This window comes from Styela clava, chromosome 8 (assembly GCF_964204865.1).
Source record: "Styela clava chromosome 8, kaStyClav1.hap1.2, whole genome shotgun sequence".
Lineage (NCBI taxonomy): Eukaryota > Metazoa > Chordata > Ascidiacea > Stolidobranchia > Styelidae > Styela > Styela clava.
In genome coordinates this window covers 17,739,761-17,765,316 of record NC_135257.1, presented here as the reverse complement: position 1 = coordinate 17,765,316, position 25,556 = coordinate 17,739,761, and the positions used below count along the sequence as shown (strand labels likewise).

The 25,556-nt window shown below is 34.3% G+C and overlaps 1 long non-coding RNA gene across 3 annotated transcripts; it reads left to right on the top strand.

Annotated features, from left to right (window-relative positions):
• LOC120346669 (uncharacterized) lies at positions 1 to 25,556 on the top strand. 3 transcript variants are annotated; one of them, XR_013477627.1, is made up of 8 exons: positions 1 to 141; positions 668 to 741; positions 1,257 to 1,363; positions 5,126 to 5,249; positions 7,207 to 7,337; positions 9,283 to 9,409; positions 12,680 to 12,805; positions 23,168 to 25,556. It is a non-coding gene; the product is annotated as an uncharacterized LOC120346669 (long non-coding RNA). The 3 variants fall into 3 exon arrangements; XR_013477629.1 differs by lacking the exon at positions 23,168 to 25,556 and adding an exon at positions 15,689 to 15,802; XR_013477628.1 differs by lacking the exon at positions 5,126 to 5,249 and having other exon boundaries at positions 23,168 to 25,555.

The window sequence follows — 25,556 nt, the reverse complement described above, 5'->3', positions numbered from 1 at the left end:
TTTTCGTCCACTCTTCGCGCGGGAAGCACAAGCGACAACGCCTCAGTAGCAAATTTACATGATGGAGTGCGGTCGATTTTGTGTGTGGTTGGTGCTGGAATATTACTTCTTATCAGTTTGTCTCTTTGGAACAATATTCAGGTGAGTTAAATATTAACAAGTGTTTGTAAAGCTGTTATATGGTTTCCCTAAAACTTTTTTTTATTATTGATTTGGTTAATGTTTTTGCTTACTATCTCAATTTTTGTATGTATTGCTTTTCATAAACTGATTTCTAAATCTTTTTGGTTGAAATTACAATTTCCTATTATTTTCAATATGAACTAAAAATCTAAACATACCTGAGACTTATTCTAAATTGACGAGTTAGCGTTTCATTCATCAGATATTCGATATTTTCTCAGGAATCCTCGCATATTAAATATATCCTAGAATTCAGTGATTCTCACACTTTTTAAGTCGCGCCCGTAAGCGGCATTTCACTTGGCACGCTTTACATCAATGAAATATAGATAACTTTCGAAACCTTAAATATAACACCAAATTCATGGATTTATATATACTTGGCTTTTTTACTTTTATATTTTAGTTATTGTGGTTAGACGTATTCCCATTCCCGCATTAGAAAGTTCTGCAACAGTTTATTATTAATATCTTAACTTTTCAGATGCAGAATTGTTGTTGATGTTGAAATTGAAGATGCGAGGACACGATGTAACGAAACCGAGGGAAAATCTACAGGTAATATTTATACATTTTATTTGACTTTTCGACATCCATGAATTCTCGTAATCAATATAGTAATGCCACATACTTAACAGAAGTAATAAGTCATATATTCCATAAAAAGTTATGAAAGCGTCATTGGACAGTTTCCTGTCATAATAATTGTACTCCGTTATATATTTCGAAAACTGCGAGTAGTATCTTATGAAATTAAATGTCTGCAAAAAGCTGTGACTGTAGAGAGGATTTTTAAAAGAAGGTGAATTATAGCATAATTGTTAATAGTTTAGTCGTCATTTACAAAATGAAGTGCAACACAATGTACTGACAGATCATTCCAAATAAGTAATATTTCATAAATTTAAGGGAAATCTCTGAATTATTTGCAGGGATGTATCTACGCAAAAGTTTAAAAATGCGCCCCTTGATGGTTGAATCACAATTTTGAAGGGCTGTTGTTGAATTGAAATACTTGTACGTTATTATTTTGGTGAAAATACGACGATCATGTCACATGCATTTATTTTCAGCTTTCTTAAATACTTGTTGAAAGTTGACAAGGCAGTATACTACTTCATCAATAAGAGAAATTCGTCTGAGTGAGATAGAAGCCTATCGAGTCTGACCAGCAAAGCAAGTATGCAATCAATATCTTTTAATTTTAATCGTATAATTTGGTTCAATCTAAGGATCGTTGGTAGGTTGAAAAATCCCCCGGTCAAAAACAAAACACGCACACAAACCCTCAAAATAAGGAAATTATTAACTACTCGCTTAAGGTTTGGGTCGAGAATGAAGATTGCGCTGAAAATACAAAATTTAAAATCGTTCCTGACCCTAACTAGTTACTCATTTGTTATTTTAAAACTTGGCGGAGGTGTTTTTCAAATCACATATTTTGGGGTACTCCTGAAGTACACGCACCATGGCTGACACCGGAACAGCCTTGTGACTCCCGTAGTATTTGTATCTAAAATTATGGCCTAACCCTAACCTGGTACCAGGGATGGCCAATATCGAATAGTTCACTATTTCGGATACATTCGAAATTATTTTTTTCGAATATGAAATTTCGAATACTTCGAAAATAAAATCCACTAATTGAAGCTCATCTAAATGTATGTAGGAATTTCCATATAATAAGCAATGGAATAACTGCTATCTACAAGTTAAACCTAGCTATATCACCAGGCATTTCATATTTGCAGATTATTGCAGTATATATTTTATATACCACGAGTCATGTCAACAGAATTAAATTAATACGGCAATAGGGGTATCGATGATGGATTTGAATATTTGCGTAACACAAAATCATCTTAGTAAAACGCCCATACTTTTAAATACCAACCATTATCCAAATTATTTGCCAAAAAGTGGGATAAAATATGAGTTATTTTTCCGACTTGTGACAACTTTTTCGTGAGTACAAAAATACGAATCAAAAATTAATTATATTCGGGAACTTTACCACACATTTTAAGTCCGCAAGATCGCCGTTGTATGTTTGAGTAATAATCCTTTTATTATTTTATAAATATGAAAATAGGAATCAAAAACTATTTATAATTGGGTAGTTAACCACACATTCTAAGTCCACAGATCGCCGTTGTATTTTGTAAATACGAAAATAGGAATCAAAAGTTAATATTAATCGCGAGTTTGCCACACAATTTATGTCCACAGATTGCCGTGATATTGTGCCGAATATATTTAGTTTTTGATTCTTATTTTACGAAAAATTGTCACAAGACGGAAGAAGAATTTATACTTTATCCCGCTCTCGGGAACTAATTTGGATAATGGTTGCCATTGGTTTGTATTTAAAAGTATGGACTTTTTACTAGGATGATTTTGTGCTGCGCAAAATATTCGAATCCATGACCGATACCACTATTTAAAATGCCTGACCGTGTTAATTTAATTCTATTATCACAACTCAAATGTTGGTAAATCGGGGTTTACCGCACATTTTAAGGCCACAGATCGCCGTTGCATTAGAATTATAATAGTTTTATTATTTTGTAAATACGAATCCGAAATTAATATTAATTGGGCAGTTTACCACGTATTTCATGTCCACAAATACCGTGCTATTTGGTATCAATACTTCCATTATTTTATCGATATAAAAATGGGAATCAATATTTAATAATATCGGTCAGTTTACCACACATATTATGTCCACAGATTGTCGAAACAACCATGAGTTACATTGAACAGAATTAAATTAATACGGCATGACATTTTAAATGCTGGTACCAGTCATGGATTGGATTATTTTGCGCAACAAAAAATCATCCTGCTAAAGGATCGATACTTTTAACTATCGTTATCAGAATTATTTGCCAGAAATTATTTTCTAATAAATGACTTGTTTTTCCAACTTGTGACAATTTATTGGATATCGTAACAATGACGGCTATAAATACCGTATTTCCCGGCTAATAAGTCCGCATGGCAAATGGGACGATGTCTATTTTTAGCACTCAAAAAAGTTTTTTTTTCCATACAGGCCTCCAATAAGACGGGTAGAAAAATTGTGTCCCTGTTGTTCAGTTATGCTGATATGCGCTAATAATTTTATATGTTTAGAACCAGATCATGTTAGTTTGGTAGAATCATACTTACAGAATTAACTATTTTTTACAATTGAGTGGTAAATTTAAATTGTAAAACGACAATCATTTTGGACAACCTATTAACCCGAATGTTGAAATAATTTTGGAATGTGATAAGTAATACACTGTACGTCCACGGGTTATTTCACAGCTGTGTTTTCCTGTCCCTGTCGTGTTCTGCTGAATCGGCAAAACCAAGGGGTCACAAATCACTTTCTCCGTGGCCGTGTTTCTCTTTATTAAAGTAACGATAACCGGTCTGCGATTAAATATCATGATTGGCAGACCCTAAGACCCAAATATAAGGTTACACAAATCATGCTTGAGAAGACTCATGCGAATAAAACCAGACCCAATAGAACTACATACTTTCTCAATTAGACGCCCCCCTAGAAAAGCGACTTATTGCCGGGAAATACGGTAATTGTCAATTTTTCGACGTAATGGAAATGAATTTGTAAATTAAAAGCCTCGTAGACGAATGTCGGCAATGTCCACCCACGCAAACGTGCAAATGTGTCGCAACACTATGCGACGTACGGTCGCACAGAATATAAACAATCAAAGTGCCGATCGTCATTACAATACGTGAGACAGGGACCTGGTACACATACTATGTTATGATGTCCGCCATATTGGTACACATACTTCAGGAGCGCCTATTTTTGCATTATTGTCGAGTGCTTTTTACAAAATATTCTAATCTAATATGCTAAAAGAGCGCTGTTCGACCTTTTACTACATGTTACACCTTGTTCAATTTTTATTTTCATCGTATATACCTCGCAAATTTAATAAAATAGCGCAGAAAAAGTAGAAGTCTTCGGCTGGTCACAAAATATTATGTATGCTAAATAAAAAAAAGGGAAAAATTGACTTTGATTTGTGACTATAGCTTGTACTCGGAAATTTCGAGGCGTGGACAGACAAATACTTCATAAATTATTGAGCCCGCTGTTGAACGGAACCTGTGCGCTTTCAAAAACACAAAACGGGCCGGGAAATTTGAATCAGGCTATAGCTCTAGTATACCATCGTATGCCAATGGCTATTTGTATAACCATGATCTATTTTGGTATACTCCTGCTTATTTATGGTATATCAGGTTGAATATAACTGCACTTAAAAAATTACTCCAAGTTGGCAATTTTTGTGGAAATCTGCGACAAATTATCTTTTTTGTATATTTAGTATAAGCTTATCTTATAGCAGAAAAATTGCATTTCTCCGTTCCCCTTTTCGCTAGTTTGAGCCCCAATGCGCGCTAATACTTATTTAAGGCCATATATGTTAGAACCAGACCATTTGATTTCATCGAGTCGCACCTTGAAGTTGACTATTTTGTCCCACATACCCGTAATCCAGCGTTAAAAAGGTAGCAACAACCATTCTGAACAACCCTTTAACTGGAGCAATAATCCGTGAATATGACGTAATGAGCACGACACTGTTTATAACGGTGTTTTTTAACTGGGTTTGACTAAACCAAACCTGAAGGTCCTCTGGAATAATTTTACGAAATCTTTCCTTTACCCAGCTTTTTACTTATGTAAAATTTACTATATGCAGATATGCAAACATCCACGTTTAACTACTTACCGACCGTAATTTTGAATTCGTGATAAGGCAGAAATTATTTATTTTAACAATTTAGGATTAAAACTTCTCACTCTTTTTGCACCGCAATCTTAGGGCTCCAATGGTAGGAGCTATAGCTGTCATACAATAGATACGCTACTGATAATTTGAGAATAAACTAAAAATAAATTTATTTTTAGCTTCCACCAACACTTGGAAGTTAGCAAGACAGTACTTCATTTCATCAAAAGAATTGCCTCGTCATTTGCCTGGGATTCATCACTGATTGAGATAGAAGCCTATCGAGTCTGGTCAGCAAAGCAAGTATGTAATCAAAATTTTTTGATTCTTCCAATATAATTTGCATATTTAGGTTCAATCTAAGGATCTTTTGCACAACCCCTATCGATTGCGATGGAAATTAAAAAAAATTCAATTTGTTTTTAACCATAACTAGATAGTTACTAATTTAAAACTGCACCTATGTGTTTTTATTGAGTCTCACATTTTTGCTTTAGTGTAGAAGTTTTTGTACGAAAGATCCCAATCTAATACACTAAAATATTGCTCTTGAACATTTTACTACGTGGTACATAGTTTTCAATTTTATTTTCGTATATACCTTGCAAATAACAAAGGGTATTTAATATTATAAATTGTAGAAAGGAGTTGTTTAATGAAATCATGACGGAAGTCTAACTCTTGTCACAAGATATTATGTATGCTAAATTACTGCTGACAAAAAACGTAAAAATTGACGTTGATTTATAAGTATAGCTTTTGCTTAGTTAGATGGTTTTCCAGGATAGCGGACACCGGAACTTAGTATGTGTACCAGGTTAGGGCTAGGCCATAATATTGTTCCAATACTTATTTTAGTTTTATTACAAGCTCGGGGACTGCTCTGTCTGCGATGTTGAGTGTTTAGGTATTTTGGTTACACGCCGCTTCGACATCACTGAAATGGAATCGTTGTATAAAGCCAATTCGGATACGATCGGAATCATCCTTCGTATTCTACCTTTGCATTTGACACAAACTATAAGGCTATAGGATAGTCTCGCATCCGTCGTATACTATCTTTGCACTTGACACAAACTATAGAGCTATAGGATAGTCGACGTTCGCCATAGGGCCTATGGCATAGGGCATAGGCTATTGGCTAAAACCAAATCTAATTCTTCATCAAAATATCGCTTGGCCGTGGTTGAATAGCCATCGCAATTGCGGTTGGCACCGTTGTACTTGACACAAAATAGAGGATAGTTGGCGTTAGCCATTTTCGGTGGTAAATTGGCTATTAGCTGAAAACTGATCAAAACGATCCAGTTCTGTGTGTTTCAGCAGGATAAATTATTTAGAACGTGGCCAACCAATAAAGCACAATTTACGAGAATAAGTCATGTGAAATCGTAGCCTACTCCGCCAAAATTGCCGAGTAAAATATTGAACGTGCGGAATATCGATAAGTCGGCGGTCTCCGATCGCTATCTCGTTTGTATATCTCTCTGCCTATAATAATTCTTGTTTGTATACCCGGAATCTGATTGGGTGTACATTTGGGTATATAGTATATCCGGTTAAATATCTCTGCACTAAAAGATCATTCCACAAAGTAATATTTGTAATTTTTTGGGAAATCTGCTTCAAATTTTATTCTTATATATTGAGTATATGCTTATCTTATAGCGAAAAAATTGCATTCATTTTATCGTCTTTTGTATAGTTTAAGCAACAACGCGCGCCTATACATTTTCTATGGAAAGTCTGTTAGAACCAGACCATTTTCATTTTGTAGAATTGCACCACAGAGTTGACTATTCTGTGCAACATACCCGTAATTTAGCGCGTTAAAAAGTAGCAACAATCATTCTAAACAACCCTTACTGGAGCAATAACGAATGAATATGGCGTAATGAGCACGACACTGTCGATACCGTGTTTTTTGAACTGGGTTTGATTTAACCGAAGGGGGTCGATCTGTACCAGGTGTTGTATGAAGAACCTCTAAAATAATTTGATGCCATGAAGTCTCTCCAGTACCCAGTTTTTTACTTATGTAAAATATTCTACATTCCACCACAGATACCCAAATTCTACATTTAGCTGTTTAATTTGGAATTAGTGATTAGGAACAAAACTAGTTTCAATTAGATCTAATTTAGAATTATTTATTTTATCAACGATTTGATTTGAGCTTTTCACTCTTTTTGCGTCGCAATTCTAATCTAAATACACCTCTGATAAATTTAGAATGAACTAAAAATACATTAATTTTCAGCTTATTAAGAGACTCCTTGAACGTTAGAAATACAGTACATCAATTTCATCAAAAGAATTTCGTCGTGATTATTTGTCTGATATTCATCACTGAGCAAGATGAGAGCCTACCGAGTCTGGCCGGCAGAGCAAGTATGTAATCGAAATCTTTTGAGTCTTTCAATTTCATTTGCATATTTAGGATTAATTAAGTATCTTTTGCACACCTCCCTCCTCCCCCGGTAAGAACAAAACACCCCCGCTATCGTTAAAATAATAAATTAATAATTATCCTGTCAGGGTTTGGGTTAGAAATTCAGATTGCGTTGGAAATACAAATTTTTAAATTGTTCCAATCTATGTCAGACTTGCCCATGGGAATGACATTCCCATGGGACGCGTGGGACACGAAAATCGTATGATTTTGGGGATAAATATTCGTAAAACATTTCGTTATGACTTCGTGTTCATATATTTGAGCATAGCTCTCTTGTTAGTTATAAAGATCAAAATAGACGAGGTATTTAGCATTAACAATGTACTTCGTGAAGGGGCTGATGGACACATGTATAATAGTTACGAATATAAAGTTAACAAAGTCCGTAAATTTTGTTGTTTTGCATGTCTCTTCGTACATGTAGTCCCACTTAGTGGAAGCTAAACCTAAATTTAACAATTTTTATTGAATTTTTTGTCCCAATGGGAATCCCCTGGGATGGGATGTGACGGGTATAATTGCTATGGGATGGGATTGGGACAGAAAAACAAGTCTCATGGACAAGCCTGTAATTATCCCTAACTAGATAATAAGTTGACGCAGGTGGTTTTATCTTTTTATTTTTGCATTAGTGTCAAGGGCTTTGTACGAAATATCCCAATCTAATACACTAAAATAGTGCTCTTGAACCTTTTACTACGTGGAACATAATTTTCAATGTTTATTTTCTTCGTATGTACCTTGCAAATAACGAATATAAAGTAGAGAAAAAGTTGTTTAGTGAAGTAATGACAGAAGTCTTAGTTGGGTCATAAGATATTATGTGTGCTATAGATTAGCAAATAACGTAGCCGCATACTTTTCTGTATATTTCTCCGCCAACAATTATTTTTTTGCGTAGTATGGTTTCTACTCGCTCATGTAATTCATCTCGCTAAATTTGTAGCTTGAACAGACAATCACTTCATAAATTTAGTGAGTCCCGTTTTTAAACGTGACGTATGCACGTTTATGAACTAAACTAAAAACGGTTGCGATTTATTTCAACCGTTAATTAACTGACATCTCAGGTACAATTCATCTTTTTTATGTACATTTCTTCATAAATAATTACGTCATCGCAAATTTATCTCGTGTGGCCTTTGATTCAAAAGAATATGATAAATTCAGAATCAGTTTTCAGTCGAAATATATTATTCACGATTTTTTTGCAAAATCGTATATTCAATGTCATCCAACAAGTGCGCATTTGTTTTTCTTCATGATATCTCAGAGTAGAATTTGCACGTCGAGCACTGAAATCTTATAACATAAATAACATTTAATAACGGATTCTGGTTTTTCTAAAATACTTTCATCTGTCCGAAGCATGCTGCATATCTCTTGCAGCAGAGAGATCACGAAACTATCTCCATTCGTGTATAATGTTGAGCGATACCGGATGAGATCACCCGAAATTGCTTTGCAACCATTACGACGTAGCAAGCTAAAATTGTATATTATTACAGCAAACGTCACGCTGCGGTTAACCGGTTAATTTTACCGGTTAACTTGGGGTCCGATTGTACCCCTAGGGTTCGGGGGCGCTGTTCCGGGGGTTCGGTGAAGGTCCTCTAGAATAATTTTACGAAATATTTCCTTTACCCAGCTTTCTATTTATGTAAAATTTACTATATTCCACTGTATATATAAAACTTCCACGTCCATATGTTCAATTTTGAACTCGGGATAGGCACAAATATTTTATCCTAACTATTTACGTTTAGAACTTATTACTTTTTGCGCACAATCCAAAGTCGCCAATGCTAGGAACTATAGCTGACATACCTTAGATACGTCACTGATAATTTGAGAATGAACTAAAAATGCATTTATTTTCAGCTTTTTGAAACACTGTTTGAAAGTTAGAAAGACCGTACATTATTTCATCAAAAGAATTGCCTCGTCATTTGCCTGGTAATCATCACTAATTGAGATAGAAGCCTAACGAGTCTGGTCAGCAAAGCAAGTATGTAATCGAAATTTTTTGATTCTTTCAATATAATTTGCATATTTAGGTTCATTCTAAGAATCTTTTGCACAACCCCTATCGATTGCGATGGAAATTTAAAAAAATTTAATTTGTTTTTAACCCTAACTAGATAGTTACTAATTTAAAACTGCGCCTATGTGTTTTTATTGAGTCTCACATTTTTGCTTTAGTGTAGAAGTTTTTGTACGAAAGATCCCAATCTAATACACTAAAATATTGCTCTTGAACATTTTACTACGTGTTACATAGTTTTCATTTTTTATTTCTTTCGTATATACCTTGCAAATAACAAAAGGGTATTTAAAATTATAAATTGGAGAAAGGAGTTGTTTAGTAAAATCATGACAAAAGTCTAACTCTTTTCACAAGATATTATGTATGCTAAATTACTGCTAACATAAAACGTAAAAATTGACGTTGATTTATAAGTATAACTTTTGCTTAGATTGTGCCCCAAGATGGCGAACACCGGAACTTAGTATGTGTACCAGGTTAGGGTTAGGCCATAATATTGTTCCAATACTTATTTTAGTTCTATTACAAGCTCGGGGACTGCTCTGTCTGCGATGTTGAGCATTTAGGTATTTTGGTTATACGCCGCGTCGACATCACTGAAATGGAATCGTTGTATAAAGCCAATTCGGATACAATCGAAACCATCCTTCTTATTCTACCTTTGCATTTGACACAAACTATAAGGCTATAGGATAGTCTCGCATCCGTCGTATACTATCTTTGCACTTGACACAAACTATAGAGCTATAGGATAGTCGACGTTCGCCATAGGGCCTATGGCATAGGCCAGGGTTCACCAAACTTTTTTGACCGCGGGCCGGGTATGACTCAAACTGGGTTGAAACGGGCCGGATGAATATTTTCGTCAATGCAATAAAATAAATTCACAAATGTTGGGAAATTCATCCAATTTATTTAACAATATATATTCTACATTTCTGAAGACTTGAATATTTAATTCTATCTATATCGCAGAATATAGATCAAAAACATCCTAGGAAAACAAATATACAAGATTTCTATATCTAGACAACTATCCTGAGTTTAGCTGTTATCAAAACGTTGCTATCATGAATTAGGAATGTTACAAAATCGGCTATTTCGCGCCAAAATAATGTACGCTTCACGTCTGCTAAGTACTGTTACGCCGTGTTGGAATACTGTTACTGCTAAAAACGACTACGGACTGCCTGTTGTAGCTTGGAATTCCATGAAATTCTGACATAATTTAGATAAAATAAACAACATACCTGGTATTTGATTTTTTTCATTAGCGCATACTTTTCTCAGCTTTCGACGCTTTTAAAAATTCCGCCTCCCCCCTTTTATACGTAGTGCAAATTAAACTATCATGCACAACTCCAGCGTTTATTTGCGACGATCTTTCGGCGGTTTCAATGACCGTTGCCAGAATAAAATCCCGAAATAGTCTCAATATTAGTGATTGACATGTGTTATTTTTTCATATTTATTACAGTTCTCAAAAAAGTAATACAATCCTTATGAAAATAATTGCCCTGTCGGGCGGTACTAAAATTCCGATATCTCGGTTCTTTCTTGACCGTTTTTTATAAACTTGGTACTGTTTTCTATTTTCACTCAGATCTATCCACTGGTGCAGTTTTTATTCAAATCGGATTTTTTTTGTAACATACTACATGAATATCCGCATTTGAGCAGTACAAAAGTTAGTGTGACTTATGAAATTGGAGCAGTACGCGAGGGATTATAGTACTGTTAGCGCAAAATGCACATTCAACATTTATTTTAGCACAAGAAACGTAAACAGTTTCGTCGAAAGCACGCGCAACGAGTGTACAAGTGCATCTTTCGCAGAAAACGTTGCGTACCGGTAGAGAATTTTAGCCTATTTTTTCACAGCTATTTCTAGACTAATTTTTTATTACTACTATTAAAACTACAACTCCTAAGGATGCAAATGATAGTTGACTTATTTGATTCATACTTAAATTTCCGAAACACAATCAAAAACTAACGAATAGCATTCAAAGTCGCAAAAACGAAGTATTGTTTACAGCCACGACTGGAAATCTGTCAGGATGACAAAAGTTATCTGAGCTGAGATGCGAAGAAGCTTTTTAATACGTAACGTTTTTGGCATCTTGCTGATTGGTCAATGTTACGAAATAAACAAGGAAAACGATGCTCCGGGAAATCTTCCTTGGAAAAATTTAGCCATTTTTGCGTGTTATTGCGGGCCGGATGAAATGACGCCGCGGGCCGTATCCGGCCCGCGGGCCGTAGTTCGGTGACCCCTGGCATAGGCTATTGGCTAAAACCAAATCTAATTCTTCACCAAAATATCGCTTGGCTGTGGTTGAATAGCCGTCGCAATTGCGGTTAGCGCCGTTGTACTTGACACAAAATATAGGATAGTTGGCGTTAGCCATTTTCGGTGGTAAATTGGCTATTGGCTGAAAACTGACCAAAGCGATCCAGTTCTGTGTGTTTCAGCAGGATAAATTATTCAGATTGTGGCCAACCAATAAAGCACAATTTACGAGAATAAGTCATGTGAAATCGTACTCCGCCAAAATTGTCGAGTAAAATATTGAACGTGCGGATTATCGATGATATATATTGAGTATATGCTTATCTTATAGCAAAAAAATTGCATTCATTTTATCGTCTTTTCTATAGTTTAAGCAACAACGCGCGCCTATAAATTTTCTATGGAAAGTCTGTTAGAACCAGACCATTTTCATTTCGTAGAATCGCACCACAGAGTTGACTATTCTGCCCAACATACACGTAATTTAGCGCGTTAAAAAGTAGCAACAATCATTCTAAACAACCCTTACTGGAGCAATAACGAACGAATATGGCGTAATAATGAGCACGACACTGTCCATCCTATGTTTTTTAAACTGGGTTTGATTTAACCGAACCCCTGGGGTCGATCTATTCCAGGTGTTCTATGAATGTCCTTTGAAATAATTTGATACCATGAAGTCTTTCCATTACCCAGTTTTTTTACTTATGTAAAATTTTATATATTTCACCACAGATATCCAAACTTCCACGTTTAGCTGTTTAATTTAGAATTAGTGATTAGGAACAAAGCGAGTTTCAATTACCGGTATATCTAATTTAAAATTATTTATTTTATCAACGATTTGATTTGAGCTTTTCACTCTTTTTGCGTCGCAATCCTAAGCTAAATACACCTCTGATAAATTTAGAATGAACTAAAAATACATTAATTTTCAGCTTATTAAGAGACTGCTTGAACGTTAGAAAGACATCAATTTCATCAAAAGAATTTCGTCGTGGTCATTTGTCTGATATTCATCACTGAGCAAGATGAGAGCCTACCGAGTCTGGCCAGCAAAGCAAGTATGTAATCGATTTCTTTTGAGTCTTTCCATTCCATTTCCATATTTAGGATCAATTAGGTATCTTTTGCACACCTCCCTCCTCCCCCGGTAATAACAAAACACCCCCGCTATCGTTAAAATAATAAAATAATAATTATCCTGTCAGGGTTTGGGTTAGAAATTCAGATTGCGTTGGAAATACAAATTTTCAAATTGTTCCAATCTATGTCAGGCTTGCCCATGGGAATGACATTTCCATGGGACGCGTGGGACACAAAAATCGTATGATTTTGGGGATAAATATTCGTAGAACATTTCGTTATGAGTTCGTGTCCATATATTTGAGCATAGATCTCTTGTTAGTTATAAAGAGCAAAATAGACGAGGTATTTAGCATTAACAATGTACTTCGTGAAGAGACTGATGGACACATGTATAATAGTTAGGAAGATAAAGTTGTTGTTTTGCATGTCTCTTTGTACATGTAGTCCCACTTAGTGGAAGCTAAACCTAAATTTAACAATTTTTATTAAATTTTTTGCCCCAATGGGAATCCCCTGGGATGAGATGTGACGGGCATAATTGCTATGGGTTTTGAATGGGACAGAAAAACAAGTCTCATGGACAAGCCTGTAATTATCCCTAACTGGATAATAACTTGGCGCAGGTGGTTTTATCTCACATTTTTGCATTAGTGTCAAGGGCTTTGTACGAAAGATCCCAATCTAATGCACTAAATAGTGCTCTTGAACCTTTTACTACGTGGTACATAATTTTCAATTTTTATTTTCTTCGTATGTACCTTGCAAACAACGAATATAAAGTAGAGAAAAAGTTGTTTAGTGAAGTAATGACAGAAGTCTTAGCCGGGTCACGAGATATTATGTGTGCTATAGATTAGCATATATCGTAGCCGCATACTTTTCTGTATATTTCTCCGCAACAATTATTTTTTGCGTAGTATGGTTTCTACTCGCTCATGTGATTCATCTCGCTAAATTCGTAGCGTGAACAGACAAACATTTCAAAAATTTAGTCAGTCCCGTTTTCGGACGTGTAGTATGCGCGTTTATGAACTAAACTAAAAACGGTTGCGATTTATTTCAACCGTTAATTAACTGACATCTCAGGTACAATTCATCTTTATAATGTACATTTCTTCATAAATAATTACGTCATCGCAAATTTATCTCTTGTGGCCTTTGATTCAAAAGAATATGATAAATTCAGAATCAGGTTTCAGTCGAAATATATTGTTCACGATTTTATTGCAAAATCGTATATTCAATGTCATCCAACAAGTGCGCAGTTGTTTGTCTTCATGATATCTCAGAGTAGAATTTGGACGTCGAGCACTGAAAATGAGTCACATAAATAACATTTAATAACGGATTCTGGTTTTACTAAAATACTTTCCTATGTCCGAAGCATGCTGTACATCTCATGCAGCAGAGAGATCACGAAACTATCTCCATTCGTGTATAATGTTGAGCGATACCGGATAAGATCACCCGAAATTGCTTTGTAACCATTACGACGTAGCAAGCTTAATTTGCATATTATTACGTCAAACATCACGCTGCGGTTAACCGGTTAATTTTACCGGTTAACGGTTAAGGTGTTTTCCCTGAAATTCTCAACATTGTTTGATATGTATACCCGGAAACTGACTCTTCAAATTGTTCCTATCTAGCCCTAACTAGATGATAACTTGGCGCAGGTGTTTTTATCAAGTCTCACATTTTTGCATTGGTGCCAAGTGCTTTGTAATCTAATACACTGAAACAGTGCTCTTGAACCTTTTAATTTGTACCTCGCAAATAACGAAGATTGTTTACAAATTTAAAGTAGAATAAAGTTGTTTAGGGAAGTCATGATAGAAGTCTTACTCTGGTCACAAGATATTATGTGTGCTAAATTACCAAACTACGTCAAAATTTACGTTGATTCATGACTATAGATTGTGGTCAGAAATAACGTAGCTGCAAATCTTTATTTGTTTTTGTCTATTATGGTTTCTAATCGCTCATGTAATTCATCACGCAAAATTTGGAGCCGTGTATAGATAAATACTTTATGAATTAGTGATGTTGAACGGGAACTGTGCGCGTTCAAAAACACAAAACGGGCCGAGAAATTTATTTGAATCAGGCAATAGCTCAAGTGCTCCATCGTATCCCAATTGCTATTTGTATAGCCGGGATCAGACTTGATATACACTTGGGTATATAGTATGCCCGGTTGAATATCACCGCACTAAAAGATCATTCCGACTTGGTAATATTTGTAAATTAAGGAAATCTTTTTTTTTGTATATTGAATGTAAGCTTATAGCAGGAAGATTGCATTTCTTCGTTTTTCTTTTTGTCGGTCTAATTACCAATGCGCTCATAATTTTTTGTGGCAAAGTCTATTAGAACCGGACCATTTTCATTTCGTAGAAGCGCCATGTGTTTAACTATTCTGCCCAACAAAACTGTAATTTTGCGCTGAATATAGTAGAAATAATCATTCTAAACAACCCACTAACTGGACCAATAACCAGTGAATATGGTGTAGCGGTGTTTCTTAACTTGGGTCCGATTGTACCCCTAGGGTTCGGAGGCGCTGTTCCGGGGGTTCGGTGAAGGTCCTCTGGAATAATTTTACGAAATCTTTCATTTACCCAGCTTTCTATTTATGTAAAATTTACTATACTCCACTGTATATATAAAACTTCCACGTCCATCTGTTCAATTTTGAACTCGTGATAGGCACAAATATTTTATCCTAACTATTTACGTTTAGAACTTATTACTTTTTGCGCGCAATCCAAAGTCGCCAATGCTAGGAACTATAGCTGACATACCTTAAATACGTCACTGATAATTTGAGAATGAACTAAAAATACATTTATTTTCAGCTTTTTGAAACACTGTTTGAAAGTTAGAAAGACAGTACATCATTTCAACAAAAGAATTGCCTCATCATTTGCCTGGTATTCATCACTGAGTGAGATGGAAGCCTATCGAGTCTGGTCAGCAAAGCAAGTATGTAATCGATATTTTTTGATTCTTTCAATATAATTTGCATATTTAGGTTCAATCTAAGGATCTTTTGCACAACCCCTATCGATTGCGACAGAAATTAAAAAATTTCAATTTGTTTTTCACCCTAACTAGATAGTTACTAATTTAAAACTTCACCTATGTGTTTTTATTGAGTCTCACATTTTTGCTTTAGTGTAGAAGTTTTTGTACGAAAGATCCCAATCTAATACACTAAAATATTGCTCTTGAACATTTTACTACGTGTTACATAGTTTTCATTTTTTATTTCTTTCGTATATACCTTGCAAATAACAAAAGGGTATTTAAAATTATAAATTGGAGAAAGGAGTTGTTTAGTAAAATCATGACAAAAGTCTCACTCTTTTCACAAGATATTATGTATGCTAAATTACTGCTAACATAAAACGTAAAAATTGACGTTGATTTATAAGTATAGCTTTTGCTTAGATTGTGCCCCAAGATGGCGAACACCGGAACTTAGTATGTATACCAGGTTAGGGTTAGGCCATAATATTGTTCCAATACTTATTTTAGTTCTATTACAAGCTCGGGGACTGCTCTGTCTGCGATGTTGAGCATTTAGGTATTTTGGTTACACGCCGCGTCGACATCACTGAAATGGAATCGTTGTATAAAGCCAATTCGAATACAATCGAAACCATCCTTCTTATTCTACCTTTGCATTTGACACAAACTATAAGGCTATAGGATAGTCTCGCATCCGTCGTATACTATCTTTGCACTTGACACAAACTATAGAGCTATAGGATAGTCGACGTTCGCCATAGGGCCTATGGCATAGGCTATTGGCTAAAACCAAATCTAATTCTTCACCAAAATATCGCTTGGCTGTGGTTGAATAGCCGTCGCAATTGCGGTTAGCGCCGTTGTACTTGACACAAAATATAGGATAGTTGGCGTTAGCCATTTTCGGTGGTAAATTGGCTATTGGCTGAAAATTGACCAAAGCGATCCAGTTCTGTGTGTTTCAGCAGGATAAATTATTCAGAATGTGGCCAACCAATAAAGCACAATTTACGAGAATAAGTCATGTGAAATCGTACTCCGCCAAAATTGTCGAGTAAAATATTGAACGTGCGGATTATCGAAAAGTCGGCGGTCTCCGATCGCTATCTCGTTTGTATATCTCTCCGCCTATAATAATTCTTTTTTGTATACCCAGAATCTGATTTGGTGTATATGTGGGTATAGCGTATATCTGGTTAAATATCTCTGCACTAAAAGATCATTCCACAAAGTAATATTTGTAATTTTTTGGGAAATCTGATTCAAATTTTATTCTTATATATTGAGTATATGCTTATCTTATCGGAGAAAAATTGCATTTCTTTGTTCGTCTTTTCTATAGTTTAAGTAACAACGCGCGCCTATAAATTTTCTATGGAAAGTTTGTTAGAACCAGACCATTTTCATTTTGTAGAATCGCAGCACAGAGTTGACTATTCTGCCCAACATACCCGTAATTTAGCGCGTTAAAAAGTAGCAACAATCATTCTAAACAACCCTTAGTGGAGCGAATGAATATGGCGTAATGAGCACGAAACTGTCGATCCCATGTTTTTTGGTACATAATTTTCAATTTTTATTTTCTTCGTATGTACCTTGCAAATAACGAATATAAAGTAGAGAAAAAGTTGATTAGTGAAGTAATGACAGAAGTCTTAGTCGGGTCACAAGATAATATGTGTGCTATAGATTAGCAAATAACATAGCCGCATACTTTTCTGTATATTTCTCCGCCAACAATTATTTTTTGCGTAGTATGGTTTCTACTCGCTCATGTTATTCATCTCGCTAAATTTGTAGCTTGAACAGACAAACACTTCATAAATTTAGTGAGACCCGTTTTTAAACGTGACGTATGCGCGTTTATGAATTAAACTAAAAACGGTTGCGATTTGTTTCAACCGTTAATTAACTGACATCTCAGGTACAATTCATCTTTATAATGTACATTTCTTCATAAATAATTACGTCATCGCAAATTTATCTCGTGTGGCCTTTGATTCAAAAGAATATGATAAATTCAGAATCAGTTTTCAGTCGAAATATATTGTTCACGATTTTTTTGCAAAATCGTATATTCAATGTCATCCAACAATTGCGCAGTTGTTTTTCTTCATGATATCTCAGAGTAGAATTTGCACGTCGAGCACTGAAATCTTGTCACATAAATAACATTTAATAACGGATTCTGGTTTTTCTAAAATACTTTCATCTGTCCGAAGCATGCTGCATATCTCTTGCAGCAGAGAGATCACGAAACTATCTCCATTCGTGTATAATGTTGAGCGATACCGGATAAGATCACCCGAAATTGCTTTGCAACCATTACGACGTAGCAAGCTAAAATTGTATATTATTACATCAAACGTCACGCTGCGGTTAACCGGTTAATTTTACCGGTTAACTTGGGGTCCGATTGTACCCCTAGGGTTCGGGGGCGCTGTTCCGGGGGTTCGGTGAAGGTCCTCTGGAATAATTTTACGAAATCTTTCTTTTACCCAGCTTTCTATTTATGTAAAATTTACTATATTCCACTGTATAGATATAAAACTTCCACGTCCATATGTTCAATTTTGAACTCGGGATAGGCACAAATATTTTATCCTAACTATTTACGTTTAGAACTTATTACTTTTTGCGCGCAATCCAAAGTCGCCAATGCTAGGAACTATATATAGCTGACATACCTTAGATACGTCACTGATAATTTGAGAATGAACTAAAAATACATTTATTTTCAGCTATTTGAAACACTGTTTGAAAGTTAGAAAGACCGTACATCATTTCAACACAAGAAATGCCTCGTCACTTGTCTGGTAGTCATTACTGATTGAGATAGAAGCCTAACGAGTCTTGTCAGAAAAGCAAGTATGTAATCGAAATCTTTTAATTCTTTCAATATAATTTGCGTATTTAGGTTCAATCTAAGGATCTTTTGCACAACCCCTATACATTGCAATGGAAATAAAAAAAATTTCAATTTGTTTTTAAACCTAACTAGATAGTTACTAGTTGAAAACTTCACCTATGTGTTTCATTGAGACATTGGTGTCAAGGGCTTTGTACAAAGGATCCCGATCTAATACAATGTAATAGTGCTCTTGAATCTTTTACTACGTGTTACATATTTTTCAATTTTTATTTTCTTTGTATGTACCTTGCAAACAACGAAGGTTATTTAATATTATAAAATAGAAAAAAGTTGTTTAGCGAAGTCACGACAAAAGTGTTACTCTGGTCACAAGATATAATGTGCGCTAAATTAACAAACTAAGTCAAAATTAACGTTGATTTATGACTATAGATTGTGCTCAGAAAAAACGTAGCCGCAGACTTTTTCTGTATATCTCCCCGCAAATAATTTATTTTATCCTAAAAATTTACGATTAGAATTTGTTACTTTATTACCTATTCTGCCCAACAAAACGTAATTTAGCGATAAAAGATAAAAACATCATTCTGAACAACTCACTAACTGGACTATTAACCAGTGAATATGATGTAATGAGTACGGCACTGTCTATAGCGTTTTTTATTTTTTTAACTCGGGTTCGATTGTACCCATAGCGTTTGAGGGAGCTGTATCCGGGGGTTCGATGAAGGTCCTCTGAGATATACGTTTATCTGTTTAATTTGAAATTCGTGATATGGCACACATATTTTATTGTAACAATTTACAGACTTTTGTTGTATATCTCTCTGCAAATAATTATTTTCTTTGCATTTTATGGTTTCTACTCGCTCATGTAACTCATCTCTTAAAATTTGTGGCCGTGGATGGATAAATCGTTTGTAATTTTTGGGCGAAATCTGCGACAAATTATTCTTTTTCTATATTGAGTATGAACTTATGATTGCTTTCCTTCGTTCGTTTTCTCCTGTTTAAGCACAAATGCGCACATATAAATTTTTAATGGCAAAGTATGTAAGAACCAGAACATTTCAATTTTGTAGAATCGCCCCATCGATTTAACTATTCTGCCCAACAAAACCATAATTTGGCGTTAAAAGATAGCAACAATTATTCTGAACAACCCGTTACCTAGTACAATATTCTCTGTTGTGTCCTATTGTCTGATGTGAAGATGTATCGGTATCGGCAGTATCGGCCGATTTTTTGATATTAGTATTGTATCGGTATCGGCTAAATGTATACCGATATTTCCGATATATTTAGCTTTTATATGATCAAAAATGTTTTAAAATTAGGTGTATCTGAACTATGAGCCATGTACGTCCCCACCCTCGCGAGTATAAACGGGATTCTGACTTAGCTATTTCAGCCAAACTAGTTAATTCGGATATTTTGCAGCTAACATTTTATATTGACATTTTTAATATTACATGCAATTAGGAAGAAATTTAAAAATTAGTGAATTTTGGAATATGTAAATATTGTAAAATACAAAATACGACGTTTTGCTATCAGTTTTCTAATTGAATGCCGAGATCATTAGCGTCAGTTTACAATGCACCCGAACCAATTAACGCGTCCCGATTGCAAACATCAAGTTCTTTACATGTGATATATTTATTTTTTAATCTTAAATGATGTGTATTATGAATATGTGCGAAGGAATTTTGTGATTAATGCAAAAAGTGTTAAATTTGAGAAAAACACCACGTTTTGAAAAAAATCGGAGAAAAACGGAAATTTCCATGAAACTTGTGAAAAATGTGAGATTTGTTTGAATCATCTCTTTAAATCAGGGGTGTGCAACCTTTTTCGCAGGCGGGCCACATATCAATACCTGGGTAAAACCCGGCAGCATCTTAAATTAACTTAGGCTTTCTATTATTTGCAGGCACAAAATAGTGTCTTATTTTTATTGATCTTAAGGCATTATTAGGGGTCCTTGCAAAAGTTATGACTTAAAACGCATAAATTTCTGGAAACTGTTTTTCAAATTTATTGTCACACCAAATTAAAAAAAAAATCGGTGAGAAATTTGCTGCTAGATAATTTTCTCGACTACTTTTATACAAATTATCTCTAATGGAAGTGTTAGCAATTTCATATCCATTTTCCAAGTCTTCTTCTGGCGGTGTCGTGACGCCCAAGAACTATGTCGAGTCGAAAAGTGTCGTATTTGAAGCTTTGACTTTTTTCAAGTGTGGAAAGAGTTATCTAGTTTATAGATGTTTTCAATAAAAATCGCCTGGATTCATTTCCAAATATTTGCTCTTGAATCTTATTTTAGATTAGATATAGACAAAATTAACTGACAGACTGGAACCAAATCTCATTTAGCTTTTGTATCTCTCAATATTAATTTTTTTTAAACTGCTCTCCCATTGCCTAATCGCGATTGCCAGTTTCTTAAATCATCTTTTGGACCTTTTTATATATATATCAAGGCAATATATCAAGGATTTCGAAATCTATTTAATCAAAAATTTCGCTTTCACCTCTCAATTATTATGAAATTTATAAAAAAGTATTCGAAATTAAACATTCGCCCTTACCGAACAAGGTGAGACCATAACATTTGTTGCAACTTTCGTAAACGTTCAAATTGGAAATTGCCCTACTCTCAATGAGACTTTTGAGTACTGAACTTGCTTCGCTCTTTAAAAGTCGTTGTTTTGGGTTCACTTTTTGTGAATCTGACTTCTCAGAATGCGCAGTCCGTATGTCGGTCAGTCGACAATTCAGAGGTTCAATGCATTTAGCGACTTTCGACTCGAGAAAGTATATAATAATAGTAAGGAAGTATATATTGACTTGTTGTCTGTTGATTCACCTATAAATTTGGATAACAAATGCATCAAATTAGTTTTAAATGCCCGACCCAGACTTGTTTAATAGCCATTAAATGCGAACTTTTATTTATATCGTTCAAATGCGTGAAAAATCTGATAACTAAAGTATAATTTTTTCATATTTAATTCCAAACTCTGTTGCAAGATAGTCATCATAGCCACCTTCAATAAAAATGCCATATGAGTTTGCGAGAAAAAAACGTGGAGATGACATGACTATGAAACATAAGAAAGTTTATATGGTTAGTGAGAAAATTCTAGGAAACGTGTCATTATTCAAAAAATCGAGTATTTGTGAAACATGCAAGACCCGATAATGAGACCAAATTAAATTTTTGAATTTAATATTTTTATCCGTAAGACATTTAACATTTCATCTGTGAGACCAAATCAAGTAACTTAAAAGTGAAAAACGTGTTTTAGTGTCAAATTTTATAATTTCACGCAGTAAAAAAAGTAGGAAACAATAAGATGAGACGATGTATAAGTTATACCTGTTTTACTTACATGCTTACGTTAGCTTGAAATCATTATTGATATTTCAATATTCTGATGCCGGTACTCGAGTTTATTTTATTTGGTGTTGTCAGTTTGCGGGGGTAGAAATGTTGGAATCACTGATGTAATGAATTTGTTAAAATGGATATCTATACTGTTTTCATTAGCATAAAAATGCGAAATGAAAGCAAATTATTATTGGGTCATATTTACTAACCCATACGAATTCATAAAATTGCATTGAATGTTATGCTGTAAGTCAGGGGTCGGCTACCTACGACCCGCGGGCCAGATCCCGCCCGCAGAGTAATATAATCCGACCCGCGACGTGTCACTGAATGATAGTAACATAACAACTGTTTTGACGATTATATTTTTTACGTTACAAAATTTATTGTAAGACACGTGTAGACTAAATCACAATATACCCTAACAAGTACGTAATTCACAATTCCTCGTTTAATGAGACTATAATTCAATTATAATTAGACAAATATCAACAAAACGCAAAAAGTTGATGCTAAGTGCAAAGAGTTTAATGGCGCAGAAAATATTCACTTGGATTTTTTTGAGATGCAATGCAATGATTAAATGAATCGATATTCTATCCGGGAGATGTATCACTGCTTGCATTTTTACTATAAAAAATATCTTCTTCTTATAAAACTCAAACAAGTCATATGTAAATTTTTTTTAAGTACAGCTTAAAATATAACTTCTGATCTGTGTGAAAAAGTTTTTAACTTTCTAAAACCATGTGCGGCGCGCCAATGACTTGCAACCCTAATTTTGGTCCGCGAGCGACAAAAGGTTGCCGACCCCTGCTTGTAAGTCCATTGTCTGAGAACGTTATACCATTTTCACTGCAAACCTTGAAAAAAATTGGAATGATATCACATGGGATCAATCAATACCCTATCTCGTGCCTACATTTAGAAAGATCTTCTCATACAGCTACTAAGATTTATTTCCTCAAATATATGAATGCAAAAAAGAATATTGTATCATAGACATTATGGTTAATTGTATATTTTTTTCTACAGGTTTTCTCAATTAAAGAACTTGGAATTTGGAATCATAAAAAATGGTAAAACTTGAGTATTCAAATCTGAAAGAGAGTTTTATCAAACATGTCTGAGAACTACTTGCAAACAAATGCATTGAGCTGCACTTGAGACTATTTTAGCCTATACCCAATGGCATGAGACTATTTTAGACTATACCCAATGGCATGAGACTATTTTAGACTATACCCAATAGCATGAGACCATTTTAGACTATACCCAATGGCATGAGACTATCTTAAACTGTACCCAATGACATGAGACTATTTTAGACTATACCCAATAGCATGAGACTATTTTAAACTGTACCCAATGACATGAGACTATTTTAGACTATACCAATGGCATACGTACTTTAATCTTCTATGCAAAAACAAATGGGTCGACCAATCATGTTCTTGTGATTTTAATGAACCGAAACAGATTCTTGATCGAACCATTGTTTAGAAACCAAATCAATTTTTCTTTGTATTCATCATCACGCTACAATACAATTTTTATATATGATTCCATATTTATGAAAAATTAAGAATTTATAGTTCATGTATTATGTAAAATTTAATAGTGGATATATTTATTATACCAAAACATCGTTTAAATTTGTAATTTAAATTTTCCATTTCACCACTCCATTCCATTCTAAACATACATTCCTGTGATTACTTAAAATAGTTTGGCATGAAGGAGGCGGCGTCATTCAACATATTTGTCATATAACTTAATTATACAAATACTTTTCTTATTAATAAGAAATGAGCATTCAAAATATAATGCTATGATATCTCATTATTGTCTTATTTACTCATTTTGATACCATTTGTAATCAGTGCGAACTAAATAAAGTCTATTCATGGTTGTCAATGCTACCTAACACACAAATCTAATCTTACCGGTACTTTATCAACACTGCTTGTTCTTTGTTTGGAATCGTCTTCGGAAAACAAACCAGGCCGGCATGGTTTGTCTCTTCTGTCGATGAATCTCCATCAAAAAACAAAACAAAAAACAAATATATTACACTCACATACACAGGGGTTGGGAGGGGGGAGGGGGTTCTGGTGATTGGTGGGCCCATGAAGGGAGGGAATACACAGCATGGCAATCATAGTAGCAATATTTGTTCGGCCAATACTAAAATATAAAAGACCACAGAATCTGGCAATTGGTGGTCAAAATTATCTGTTTTTATTTTAAAATTTATGACAGTAAACATGGCAATACAGTTGAATGTCAGTACCGTCTTTTCAAATCAGAACTTAAATCACAGTCAAAGCATTTTACGAATCCGAGTATGTAGGGTGTTTGACAAGCCTCTTTTTGGTGGCGTCATTCTTACTAACCTTAATTTCTTATAGTTCAAAAAAATAAGACAAATTCACATATACCAAAACTACTCTTTGTTTTTCCCATATCCAATATTTATTTTGATTTCCAATAAATATATCCACAATGTTTCAATTTTTGTTGATTAATGTTTATCACTTATAGTATTTTGTTAAGAATATTGGGATTTCTCTAATAATAGTGCTATTTTTATCTGATAATAGTTTTGTGAGTTACAACTTCAAAAGTACCAACCTGTTAGCTAAAAATTGACTGAGATATTTATATTCAATTAGAACTGAAGAAGTATGCATTTTTGTAATAGGCTTCATAACAACCAAGACCGTAAAGAGTTTTATCACTATAGCCATTTTGATTTAAAAACGATTATTTTTTCTATTCATTTTTTGTAGAATATGCTAATTTTTTAAGTACAATCATACTAATACTGTTTTATGTATACTTTTGATATTGCATATTTAAAAATGAATCTTTTTTGTAATAGCGTCTATATATTGCTATCATTTGTCATAATTATTATTTTCTATTCTATTTTTCTTGAGATATTTTCAACAGGAAACAAGTTATCAAGAGAGCAACAAGAACAAAAAGTTACAGGGCATGCCATGGCTTTTTTGTTTCTTTGTTTTTAAACAGTTTTTTCATTTATTTTATTTTTTTTTGAGAGAGATTTACCCATTAGGACATTCCCACCATTAGAGGTGAGAATGATTTCATCAGGTTATTATTATTGTATCCCAGTTTTTCAGGTGCACAATTATAAAGATTACGAAATGAAAAACAGAAGGAACCAAGAACAAATATACCAAGTAAATTTTTTATATAGATTTAATTAGGATTAGTTTTATTAATGTTTTAGCTTTTCAGTTATAGAACTATGAAGATGAAGAACAGAAGGAAGAACCAAGGACAAATATATCAAGTAAAGTTTTTATATAGGTTTAATAAGGATTAGTTTTATTAATGTTATAGCTTTTCAGTTATAGGACTATGAAGATGAAGAACAGAAGGAAGAACCAAGGAG